Source organism: Stegastes partitus, unplaced genomic scaffold, assembly GCF_000690725.1.
Source record: "Stegastes partitus isolate 25-593 unplaced genomic scaffold, Stegastes_partitus-1.0.2 Scaffold415, whole genome shotgun sequence".
Taxonomy (NCBI): Eukaryota; Metazoa; Chordata; class Actinopteri; family Pomacentridae; genus Stegastes; species Stegastes partitus.
Window position 1 is genome coordinate 381,750 of NW_007578146.1, and position 9,248 is coordinate 390,997.

A 9,248-nucleotide genomic window follows, 5' to 3' on the forward strand; every position below is an offset into this window, starting at 1 on the left:
GTGACGTTAACATTCAAATGTCGTTTTTAAGTTTTCACCAAATGCCCGGAAAATATGCAAATAAAAGTGCAAGTTAATGTGTATTTTCAGCTGCTAAAGTATATGCAAATAGTAGCCGTCTGTCACATTGAGATAAACAAAAAGCAATTTTCCAGTCAGGTGCCGTTAAACCATCACGGAAAAGGACGCTGCAACACTGAGTTATATTTTAAAGAAAGCTGTGCAGGAAACACTCCAGAAATGAGGAGTTTTTGTATTAATTTGAAACATATTAGTCGTCATTTGCCCTCACAAATCTCATATTTTTGTCCACTTCCGTGTTTTTGTTTCTTCAGCTACGTAGCGTACAAAATAATTTATTTGCTAAGCCGGTTTTATTGCTAGTTGTACTTTAGTGATTCACCAGTTTTTCTAACTCATCCAAGTGTAAAACTAAACTAATATACACTTTTTTTTGGTGTTTTTATTTACCTCCAGAATTGAATGTGTTGTTCATGAAGCTCCCAAAAGGTCACAGGGGATTTATTTCTGAACTGTTACCTTGCACTGTTACTATTATGCTAGTTTGCAATAATTCTCCTACGTCAAATTTACAAAGAGAAGTGAATGAGCACGTTCCACAGCCGAGACCAACTCTGATTGTGACGGCAGCCTGGTGTTGACATAGCTGTCGCTGTGATTGCGGCTGTAGCCATGGATGCACTCTGGTTGTTGGATGAAAAGACCTACGGCTGCAACAATAATTCGTGCAGCGGCTGTTTGTGTGCCGGGACGGTTGCGCTTGCTGCTATGTTGTATTGAAACTGCTGTTTTTTTCTGAACTCCTGCGGTGCGTTGGTAACATATTGGTCGTAGAAGCGCCGCGGGTTCAAATGGTAACAGCTGGACTTATTCATAGAACCATAGATTAGACCACAGCAGTAACCATATATTCACCTGTCACAGCCAGGCGCAGCAGCTGCAGCTGTGCTCGCCGCCAGCAGCTGGATGCTGTCTGACACTGGCCTTTTCAAATGAGTAATAACAACAAAATGCATCATGTGAAGGGACATATTGTCTCTTTTTTTGTCTGTATAATCAAAGTGTAGATTGTGTTATGTGGAGATGGAAAAATGTGCATACAAACAAGTGGATAGACAACGAATGAGTTCTCACTACAAACACTTCACTGTCTGTTGTGGTGATTAGGAAAAAGTGATTTGATGCAGGGCTGCAGGGTGGCGCAGTTGGTTAGCACTGTTGTCTCGCAGCAAGAAGGTTGCCGGTTCGGGTCCCGGTGGGTGGCATGGAGTTTGCATGTTCTCCCCGTGCAGCGTGGGTTCTCTCCGGGTTCTCCGGCTTCCTCCCACACAGTTTAAAAACATGTTGAGGTTAATTGGTGATTCTAAATTGTCCGTAGGTGTGAATATGAGTGTGCTTGGTTGTCTGTCTCTAAGTGTAGCCCTGTGATAGACTGGTTACCTGTCCAGGGTGTCCCCTGCCTTCGCCCTGAGTCAGCTGGGATAGACTCCAGCCCCCCACGACCCTCGTGAGGATAAAGCGGTGTATAGATAATGGATGGATGGATTTACTGATGCAGTGTAGCAGGCTACACTCATAACGTTATTGGATGCTCTGCAACCATATTTGGTTCACAGAAGTTATACAGATTTGGTTTATGACACTGTTCAAGGTAGGATTATTACTATACAGCTCATTAGCATAGGCTATATATGGCCTGTATTCAAATATAATTTATATTCTGATATATATATTTTTTACATTATTTCCTGATAATATTTCAAACATTTAAAAAGCTACACAAAAAGTCAACTAAGAAGAGCGACACTTAACTAAATTACCATAGATCTGACCCACACAAAACAATATTGCTGCAGATGTTATGGCACAGAACAATGTGCTGTCAAGTTGTGTAATAATAACCCAACATGCAACACATATTCAAGTCAATTCAAGTCAATTTAATTCACTTTATTTATCCCCGAGGAGCAATTCAAAAGCTCACTGACTATTTAATATAAAGACATAATAAAATGAAATAAACATATCCGCTTGCTGAGCTAATTTGTCACAACATCAAAATTATGACTTTGACACACAACCTGCTGCAAACACATCAACACCGCAGCAAAAAGCTAAAACAACAGAAGAAGTAGTGTAATAAAAAATTAGAGAACAATTCTTTTTAAAATCATTAAAAAGAACAACATGCTTGTAGATGATAAACTTTTTTTTGGACAGTCTGTTGTGTTCATTCTCAGTTTTAAACATCATTCGACTAAAAAGAAAACTATGAAATGCGCCGCAGACTTTAGCCAAGGATTGATTCGAGTCATTTGTGTTCGGTCCAGCGTCGTGCGGCCTGATAATCCTGGCTTTAAGCTTCATCAGACTTACAGTTAGTCATTTGTGTTTATTATTTTCATGCTCGATAAAATTGCAGTTTATATGCTGTTAATGTTTGTGACCATCATTGCGTTTGTGACTGCAGTAATTGGATTATTGTAAATAATTAGAAGAAGGTCACAGCGCTGTTGCAGCTTTCACATTGGATCTTGTAATCTGATGCTTCCTGTACATCATGTGCATTGTTTGATAGTTAAATTTATATTTGCAGCCAGATATCGCAAAACAAGCCACGGTTAATAGCGTCTGTAACCCGTCTTGGCCGACGTCTGTGCTCTGCTGAATGCCTTTTCTTGTGATCGAAATAATTATCAGCAAAAACATACATGATACTGAATGAGATCTTTATAGCTGGTGTTGTTGATCTTTATACTTTCGAACGCCTGACTTTTAGCACCTTAAGTAAAGTCAACAGCACCAGTGTGCAGGTTGCATACAGAGGTGTTTGCCACATTTCTGAGCCAAGGTAAGCTGTTGTCATAGCTCGTAGCTAATTATCTCTTGATACTCAGAGGGTATAACAGTCTGCTTTTTATAAAATGGATCATTCATTGGACTTATACATGAGGGCATGCTGTGCTTCTATTATCCACCTTTTCTTTCGTACATTGTGGCATGTCTGTTTGGCAGACGTTAGCTAATTTAGATGCATTTGGTCTGCTGATGGACTTCCATACTTTGCTTCATGTTTCTGCCTCAGTGTTTGGATTTGCAGCCATGTCTTGGGGTTACGAAAGCTGCCAAAAGAAAAAAAAAGATGTTCTCACGCTCGATATGGCTGCAGGTAGTTGGACCAACCGTACGCTGCTGTCACACATTGATGTTCATCTTTGGAAATGCTGCTCTTTCCACGATGCTGCTNGTGACGTTAACATTCAAATGTCGTTTTTAAGTTTTCACCAAATGCCCGGAAAATATGCAAATAAAAGTGCAAGTTAATGTGTATTTTCAGCTGCTAAAGTATATGCAAATAGTAGCCGTCTGTCACATTGAGATAAACAAAAAGCAATTTTCCAGTCAGGTGCCGTTAAACCATCATGGAAAAGGACGCCGCAACACTGAGTTATATTTTAAAGAAAGCTGTGCAGGAAACACTCCAGAAATGAGGAGTTTTTGTATTAATTTGAAACATATTAGTCGTCATTTGCCCTCACAAATCTCATATTTTTGTCCACTTCCGTGTTTTTGTTTCTTCAGCTACGTAACGTACAAAATAATTCATTTGCTAAGCTGGTTTTATTGCTAATTGCACTTTAGTGATTCACCATTTTTTTCTAACTCATCCAAGTGTAAAACTAAACTAATATACACTTTTTTTTGGTGTTTTTATTTACCTCCAGAATTGAATGTGTTGTTCATGAAGCTCCCAAAAGGTCACAGGGGATTTATTTCTGAACTGTTACCTTGCACTGTTACTATTATGCTAGTTTGCAATAATTCTCCTACGTCAAATTTACAAAGAGAAGTGAATGAGCACGTTCCACAGCCGAGACCAACTCTGATTGTGACGGCAGCCTGGTGTTGACATAGCTGTCGCTGTGATTGCGGCTGTAGCCATGGATGCACTCTGGTTGTTGGATGAAAAGACCTACGGCTGCAACAATAATTCGTGCAGCGGCTGTTTGTGTGCCGGGACGGTTGCGCTTGCTGCTATGTTGTATTGAAACTGCTGTTTTTTTCTGAACTCCTGCGGTGCGTTGGTAACATATTGGTCGTAGAAGCGCCGCGGGTTCAAATGGTAACAGCTGGACTTATTCATAGAACCATAGATTAGACCACAGCAGTAACCATATATTCACCTGTCACAGCCAGGCGCAGCAGCTGCAGCTGTGCTCGCCGCCAGCAGCTGGATGCTGTCTGACACTGGCCTTTTCAAATGAGTAATAACAACAAAATGCATCATGTGAAGGGACATATTGTCTCTTTTTTTGTCTGTATAATCAAAGTGTAGATTGTGTTATGTGGAGATGGAAAAATGTGCATACAAACAAGTGGATAGACAACGAATGAGTTCTCACTACAAACACTTCACTGTCTGTTGTGGTGATTAGGAAAAAGTGATTTGATGCAGGGCTGCAGGGTGGCGCAGTTGGTTAGCACTGTTGTCTCGCAGCAAGAAGGTTGCCGGTTCGGGTCCCGGTGGGTGGCATGGAGTTTGCATGTTCTCCCCGTGCAGCGTGGGTTCTCTCCGGGTTCTCCGGCTTCCTCCCACAAGGTCCAAAAACATGTTGAGGTTAATTGGTGATTCTAAATTGTCCGTAGGTGTGAATGTGAGTGTGCTTGGTTGTCTGTCTCTAAGTGTAGCCCTGTGATAGACTGGTGACCTGTCCAGGGTGTCTCCTGCCTTCACCCTGAGTCAGCTGGGATAGGCTCCAGCCCCCCACGACCCTAGAGAGGATTAAGCGGTGTATAGATAATGGATGGATGTTCAATACTAGAGCTGCAAAAACAAGATTGTGTTTCAATTACAGTCGTGACTCGATAATCCGACCCTTAACAATCCGAAAACCTCCGACAGGTTTTTAGGAAAAACCAACGGAACCCATAAAAACATCCTCAACCTTGGATTCCGACTCCGACATGACATTTTATGTCACAAATAAGGATAACAGCGTTTTGTCTGACTTAACAATCCGACATATTTACTTACCTTTGATGTCAACCGACGGGCCCGTGCACAAGCGCATCGGTCAGTTAGGCGTGAAATATAGCGATGCGTACTGTTCTAACAATACACTAGTTATTATAACAACTACAAACAATGAATATTAACAACAAATGAGCCTTTAAGCATCAATCCCTCAGTGTATCTCGACCTCCATCCTGACAATCCGACAGCCTCGCTATCCGACGTAAAAGAAGGTTTTACATTTAGTGTCGGATTATCGAGTCACGACTGTGTACCGTATGATCGAGGCTGGTTTGATTTGTACATTTGCTTCATATAAATAAACAGCAATGGCTAAATGATAGAACTGACGTGCACTGATGCATGCGCTGCACACCCACAGATTGTTTTGGTAGCTTCTGTTGCTTCTTCGAGGGGTGAAGCCTTGATTAATAGCACATCATTAGAGCTGTTAATTCAGCACAGGCCTACAGTTGTTTATTAAAAGCAGCAGAAGAGACACAAACTGCAGGTTTAAATGTGAGCTCTTATGTCATGTGTTGCATTTTGTCCTGATGCCGCGGCTGTGAGAGGTAAATGTGGCTTTTCATCTGAAGCTGCACAGAACATATCTGAGGTGGTGTGACAACTCAAATGACCAGTCTATTGACCTCTGCCTGCCACTCAGTGATAAGCACTTTAGAGCAGCGACTTCAGAGGCTGTAAAGAAACACAAAGAAGAGAGAGATTAGAACAGAAGTTGGTGTACAGTCGGTGGCGAAGAGCCCTTTGAGCGCTGCACAACATCTTTGTTACTGTGTGAGATTAACAAGCTGCTAGCCTCTATGTTTTTTCTTCTTCTTCTTCTTCTTGTAGTTTTCTTCCTGAGTACGTCTTGGTCTTTTGAAGAGGATGCTGCAGCTTTGCCAGAGAGATAATCTTCAGCTTCAATTAGAGGTTTTGTTCTTCTGTGTAGTGAAATTTTACGTGACCGATTCCGCTCGCGTAAACCGTCTCAAGTCGACTTCGCAGCAATCGTCGCGGATATTTTTGCTGATGGGTCTCAGTAGTCTGCAGAACGTCGGCTTCTGGCAGTTTCAAATAACAATATCATAAACACGACCCGGAGGGAGGGAAATATTTTACATAATTTAGAACGAGTGATAATTATTTGTCACCTTGTGTAAAAAATAACGACGCGTTCTTTGATGCGATTTGATACAATGAATTAATTAATTTTCGGTTTTGTTGGATTGTTATGAAAATGATGTGGCGTCTTGAATTAAAGCGGATCTGCTATTACCTCTGTACCCGTGTGCTTTCTGCTATTGATCTTCGAGGATTTCACTTTTTATCCTGGCAGTGCTAAAAGATTGATTTATAGGCTTTAATTTGTTTTCTTATTTGGCATGCAGATTCATTAGATAGCTCAAATCTCCCACTCATTTGCTCGTTCGGCGTTCTTTTGTTGACTTTCTCTCAGGCTGCCTGAGACCCTGAGATCTCTGCAGGCCTCCTCCTTCTGCGCCTCTCTGTGGGATCGATCGCTGTCATAATTAACAGTCTAACGTGGAGGCCCAGTAGTTCAGTAGCCTGAGACGTGCTGTCTTATGTATGCTGTCTGTTTGCGGTTTCGCTTTACTTCGTCTTCTGTTTGTGTGATACCCAAAATAAAAGCCTAATAAATCTTGCATGTAAACATCCCTACATCACAAGCTTTGGGAAATGTATAAATTAAACTCTAGAAAGCACTTTCATGCACAAATCACGGCATGCGCACACACACACACACACACACACACACACGGTTGATTGGAATATCATGCTAGTAAGGTTTGTGTGGGAAGAAATTAGACACAGTGGATCAAACAAGCGTAATCATGCTGATTGCACAACACTGAAGTATTCATTTATTTTTCCATTTTACATTTAAATCGTGGTAATACAAACATGCACAACCTCACAGTTGGTTGTCATTATTTAACAGTCAGTTACTGAATTGCAATTATAGCCATTAGTTTTATTTTGATATTCATTTTAGGAAATCAAAAAGGTATTACTCTCTCGTAATGTGCACCCTCTCCAACTCTGAGAAATAATTAGAAGCTAACCTCAACTTTTACTCTTCCCTGTGGTTGATCTCTTTCTTTCCCAGCTTGTAAAAAACTCATTTTTGTTAGATTAATTAGTAACCTGTAATGTAATTGATTGATAACACTGGTAACCATGTAATTATTTTGTTGATCTACCTCTTAGGAAAAAAAATAGGTAAATGGTAAATTTTTTTTTTTGAAAAAGGACACAAAAATAACGACAACAACAACAAAAAAAGTTGCTCGAAAGAAATATAGGTAAATAAATAACTGGGTAGCGGCATCTCCATATACTGTACTGGATAGTCTAATAAAGGAAAAAAACTTTTACTTCTTCCAAAGATGATTTTATTTTCTTATGAAATGGAATAATAAAGTGAAAGGGGGAGAGAAAAACTTACCACCTGTTTTTCATTTTCTTCTTTATAAAACCCAACATAAATGAGATTTCTATATCCAATTTGCATTTTATTTTGTTCATTTCATTAAACTTACACTTTTTAAATTTCAAAATATTCTCCATGTTTTGTTTTTGGTTGACTTTTAATTAAAGGCGTGCTTTTAATTCCACACAACTGCTTTTAATTAAAAGCACCCATTTTGGTGGCAAAGTTTTCTGAGCTGATTTTGGACAATTGCAATGTGCTGAATCCAAATATTACACTGGTTTTGCTCAATGAGGTCAAAATTTTGATTTGTCACCACATGCACTTTTTTTCTTTTAATTTAACATTTTTGTGTATGTGCGGGTATCTATCATACAAAATTATTTTTCTATTTCCTGAAACCTTTACAAGTTGATACTATACATATTAAATTTAGATAGAAAGTTTACCCCCTGGTTTATGAACAACACATTAGAGTCACGTGATTTTATCAGAAAGAGATGGAGACCAGGTATCAGGGACGCTGGGATGCAGTCATGATGGCTGATTACTGCTGGACTCTGAAGAGAGATAAACCTGCTGCTGATCATTACAGCAGTTCCAAGAAGTTCAAGCCCAGAATTTTGAGCAATGCTGATGAAACATACAATTTACCTCCACAAATGTTTACGCTCATCAACTTGTGGATCATTTAGCTTATGAAAGGATTGAAATATTTCCTCTAAAATCCGACTTCATGTGAGAAATACTAAAATAAATCAATCGCTACTGTCAAAAAGAATTTAATTGGGGTGCTGCTCTAGCTCACCTGGTTGAGCTGGCATCCCATGTGCAGGGCTACAGTCCCGATGTGGAGATCATGAGTTTGAATCCCGCTCATGACCCTTTCCCGCATGTCCTCCCCCCATTCTTCTCCCCTTCTTTCCTGTATCTCTCTCACTAACACTATCCAATAAAGGCCAAAAAAATAACTTAAAAAAAAAAAGAATTTAATTGATTGAGTGGCAAAATCTTTTTTTTTTTAAACCGAGTTGGCATAAAAACCTGACCTGATACAGAAAAGCAGATGTCATTTTTGGATTCAGCGTTGCAAAAATGTCCTAAATCAAAAAATCCTAGACACCTTCAAAAATATATTTTTCTGTAACCCAGTGTAATCGCCACTTCTTAAGCTGAACCACCCACATTTTGATCATTTTTGTGATCAGATGATTATAAATATTTACTTCTTAAAGTTTCCTATACTAACTTTTTCTGAAACTCCGAACTGGAAAGGTAGAAAACTGAATGTGTCACACACTTGAGATATTTCTGCCAGAAATCCTTTTCTAGCCAAACGCAGTGCACTTAAAAATCAAAGTTTTGCTCTATGTCACAAATTCACTCAGCATAAAACGCGGCAGTCATCCTCTAAGTGTAGTTAACATTAAATTTCATTACCTGCACCGCAAAGATAACAAATGTCTCATTTTCAGCTGCCCTCACTTCCACAAATGAACTCATTGTGCCAGCAGTGTCACTAACAGTGTTGGCTTCATTATTTTTTAATGACATAGTGGGAGCGATTTCTAAATTAAATCCTGACATTTGAAACATCTGTGTGAATTAAACTGTTGTCTAATTGCTTTTGGAACAAAAAGAAGAAAAAAAAAAACTATGTATGTCCTTTTGCCCTCATCACTGTTGGAATGAGTTATTTCCTAAATTGAATCCCTCTTTATCGTGTAAATAATTATGCGTGGAACAAAACGTGCG